Source organism: Bolinopsis microptera, chromosome 10 (genome assembly GCF_026151205.1).
Source record: "Bolinopsis microptera isolate Bmic1 chromosome 10, MBARI_Bmic_1.0, whole genome shotgun sequence".
Lineage (NCBI taxonomy): Eukaryota > Metazoa > Ctenophora > Tentaculata > Lobata > Bolinopsidae > Bolinopsis > Bolinopsis microptera.
The window spans coordinates 8,571,043-8,575,359 of NC_087081.1; the positions used below are offsets into that span (position 1 = coordinate 8,571,043).

The following is a 4,317-nucleotide window of genomic DNA, read 5'->3' on the forward strand; positions in this document are numbered from 1 at the left end:
ACAATTCGTTTACTTTCAATCCCAACAGCCTCACTCATTTGTAGATTTGTAGATTTTATTATAATTGTAAAACAGAATCTATCAGTTCAAAGCTAGCAGTCGTCAACACTTTTAGTGCGTGAACTGTAGTAACAATGCTGAACAATTCGTTTACTTTTAATCCCAACAGCCTCACTCATTTGTAGATTTGTAGATTTTATTATATTTGTAAAACAGAATCTATCAGTTCAAAGCTAGCAGCCGTTAGCACTTTTAGTGCGTGAACTGTAGTAACAATGTGGAACAATTCGTTTACTTTTAATCCCAACAGCCTCACTCATTTGTAGATTTGTAGATTTTATTATAATTGTAAAACAGAATCTATCAGTTCAAAGCTAGCAGTCGTCAACACTTTTAGTGCGTGAACTGTAGTAACAATGCTGAACAATTCGTTTACTTTTAATCCCAACAGCTTCACTCATTTGTAGATTTGTAGATTTTATTATAATTGTAAAATCGAAAATACTATAGTTTGTTTTTTGAATAAAATGATAATTCGAATAGTGTGACATGGTCATGAAGGGTACAGTTTATGTCGGAAGGGTACAGTTTATGTCGGAAGGGTACAGTTTATGAGGGGTACAGTACATGAGGGGTACAGTTTATGCCGGAATAAGGAGAGTGCTTCATGTAGATTTCAGGGTGCTGCAGCAGAAGGGTTTGTAGTGACGTGTAGTTGAGTTAGAAATCCAGCTCCAGAAACTGGTTGAGGTCCTGAAATATGTAACGGAGTTTAAGATTATTATTTGAAATAGGTATATCTTAGTTGAATTATAATGAAGTCAACTCATTCTGAATAAAAGTCAATATGATAATATTACTTATGTATATTAATATACATATATGCAATGTTACAATGAAAGTCATAATAAAAACTAGTCCAGAAAACAATAAGTTACTCACCATGGTTTTCCCCTTACTAGTCCCAGGTTTGGAAACTGGTCGCTTTTTCTTTGAGGGGGGTGCTAGTTTCTGAACTTCAAAAACCTTTAAAGTCGTGTACCCGCCAGATGTTGCCACAATACCCTCCAACCAGCAGAGATAAACAAAATGTGAATAATTTGTGTGCGTTTCTTCTTTATATAATCTCTTGGAACAAAGCCACAGACAAAAGAGAACTAGTGAACTGGTTTTAGATCAAAGAAGCTAAGAATTTATCTTTCATGCGGTAGACAATGAGCTAGTAATTGAACAATGAGTTTATTGTGCACCTGTATCAGTAAACGGTACTTTCATCTAAGAACTGAATAAAGGAACGAGTTTGTGATGAATGTATGAAAGTCTAGTTGGTAGTTGGTAGCGCAGGGTGTGGTAATTTTTTAGATCAAAGAAGCTAAGAATTTATCTTTCATGCGGTAGACAATGAGCTAGTAATTGAACAATGAGTTTATTGTGCACCTGTATCAGTAAACGGTACTTTCATCGAAGGACTGAATAAAGGAACGAGTTTGTGATGAATGCGTGAAAGTCTAGTTGGTAGTTGGTAGGGCAGGGACGTAATAGTTTTTAGATCAAAGAAGTGCAGAATTTAGCTTCCATTTGGTGGATATCAAGTTGGATGAACAATGAGCTATTGAATTTTACAAGCTCACCGCTTGGTTCAATCATCTGCTCTATCTAAATGAAAAACTTCGTACGCTGTTAATTAATCTTCATGGTTCATACAATAACTTCACTCGGGGAGAGACCGTTTGCACTGTTAACAATTATATCCAGAGAGGGTTGACTGTTTTCTCTATTCTAGATCTATTCAATAGAGGCTGACAAAGTTTTATGGAACTGCAGACAATAGTTGAAAAGAACTGACTGTTTTATGGATCTTCAGACTCTAATCATAGAGAGTTACTCTTTAGATCTACAGATAATAGTCAAAAAGGAGTGATTGGTTCAGCAATAGAGTTCGTAAAACGGTTATCAAGTATCGAAAATCCTCGAAATTTTTACAAGTGTCGAAAATCCGTGAAATTTTTACAAGTGTCGAAAATCCTCGAAATTTTTACAAGTGTCGAAAATCCTTGAAATTTTTACAAGTGTCGAAAATCTTTGAAATTTTTACAAGTATTGAAAATCCTCGAATTTTTAGGTGGGTCAAAGGGGGCTTTATATTACTACTTAAACTTCTGTTGCGGAAACTCAATGTGTACTGAACTTATCTAACTTTGTGAAGTGATTCGATTGCCTCAATTCACTGTACTATTAGCTGACAAGTTGCTTACTTCTGAGCTCTTGAAACTATATTCATGACGCCCTCACCAGCCACCTCTGCCGTATAAGAAAATCAACTGTACTACAATTGAAATTCTATTACCCTCACTTGCACTTTAAGGGGGCATACACCAAAACAGTGGTTTGTGCCGTCCAGACCTAATGACCTCATAGGCAGTTCAGTGACCTTCTAGCGCACCGTTTCCACCCAAAAAAAATTCATTTTGAGAATTCCCATTTTTGTAATCGACCATTTCCTGGTTAAGAGTGCAATTTTCGGAAAAAATTATTTTGTGGTTGAGACGCTATAAGTTAATCATTTCTTGCGGTATCGGATTGAAATTTTGCTCGCCCTTTATTCACATCTATTTCAATGTGTGTATAAAATCTTGATATCGTATCTAAAAAGGCTGGTGTGTTATGAATTTTTAAAGTCAAAAAGCCAAAATTGTCCTTTTCAGGCTTATTTTAACAAAAAGTCAGTCAGGGAAGATCGGATTGATTTGATGCTTGACATCAAATTGTTCTCTGAATTCTGGCGCAGTTTTTGATGCCCTCAAAAATGTTTTTACTCATTCCCCTTCAGATCTATTGGACCTCAAAGCCAAACAACAAATTTAGGCACATTTTTCGTTTTTAATATATACCGATTTTTCTAAAATTTTGATAGGAATGTGCTAGTGACTTTTTGAAGGGTGCAAAATAACCGCAACTAGCACATTTATATATGAGTTATGAACCACAAAACACCCTAAAATGCTTCCCTTTGAAGTTATGGGAGAAAATGTGATTTTTCATCTGCAAAGCCAAAAAATCACATTTTCTCCCATAACTTCAAAGGGAAGCATTTTAGGGTGTTTTGTGGTTCATAACTCATATATAAATGTGCTAGTTGCGGTTATTTTGCACCCTTCAAAAAGTCACTAGCAAATTCCTATCAAAATTTTAGAAAAATCGGTATATATTAAAAACGAAAAATGTGCCTAAATTTGTTGTTTGGCTTTGAGGTCCAATAGATCTGAAGGGGAATGAGTAAAAACATTTTTGAGGGCATCAAAAACTGCGCCAGAATTCAGAGAACAATTTGATGTCAAGCATCAAATCAATCCGATCTTCCCTGACTGACTTTTTGTTAAAATAAGCCTGAAAAGGACAATTTTGGCTTTTTGACTTTAAAAATTCATAACACACCAGCCTTTTTAGATACGATATCAAGATTTTATACACACATTGAAATAGATGTGGATAAAGGGCGAGCAAAATTTCAATCCGATACCGCAAGAAATGATTAACTTATAGCGTCTCAACCACAAAATAATTTTTTCCGAAAATTGCACTCTTAACCAGGAAATGGTCGATTACAAAAATGGGAATTCTCAAAATGAATTTTTTTTGGGTGGAAACGGTGCGCTAGAAGGTCACTGAACTGCCTATGAGGTCGTTAGGTCTGGACAGATTTGGGGTTTGCCCCCTTAATAATATGTAAATTACTTATTGCAACTCTTCGGTTGATTCATCAATAAGTATATGACGAAGACTCAACTCCTGCATGAATACCAAATACACTACTACGGAATAATATTTTTCGTACAAATGTGCTGTATTATTCCGTACACCAGAAGCGATGGCTGATCTGTTCTTCTCACTGTCGACCGTAAAACGTATCCGTGACTTGGTTAAAGAGCCTGATTAAGATCATACTCATTAACATTAGGTGACATCATAGGTTCATCTTCACTCAATCTGGTCGTTTTGGTGCAAGTTTCATGCTGCTGCTCTAGATCATTTGCAGTCCTCGTATTATCTTCCTGATCTTCTTGCATTATATTATAAGCTTGATGAGTTGCAAACATACACATATTTACGGTGACACTTTGCACTCTAATGCATACCGGTGGTGTGGATTTGGTCATGTTTTGATATTCTGGACCTACTTCTTCCTGATGAACAGTTGATGCAACCTTCTCGCGATCTACATGTTCCGAGTTTTTAATGTAACATGATATTTTCTTCACTTTACTCTCGATAATTTCTAAATGCACTTCGATGTGTATAGTATTAGGAGAAACAGCA

General features: G+C 35.7%; 1 long non-coding RNA gene across 1 annotated transcript; it reads right to left on the minus strand.

The window, feature by feature from the left end:
* Positions 1–510: 510 nt before the first annotated feature.
* Positions 511–1,074, minus strand: LOC134821706 (uncharacterized). Its single transcript, XR_010161033.1, has 2 exons — positions 943–1,074; positions 511–753 (listed from the first exon to the last, which is right to left on the minus strand). It is a non-coding gene; the product is annotated as an uncharacterized LOC134821706 (long non-coding RNA).
* Positions 1,075–4,317: the final 3,243 nt, after the last annotated feature.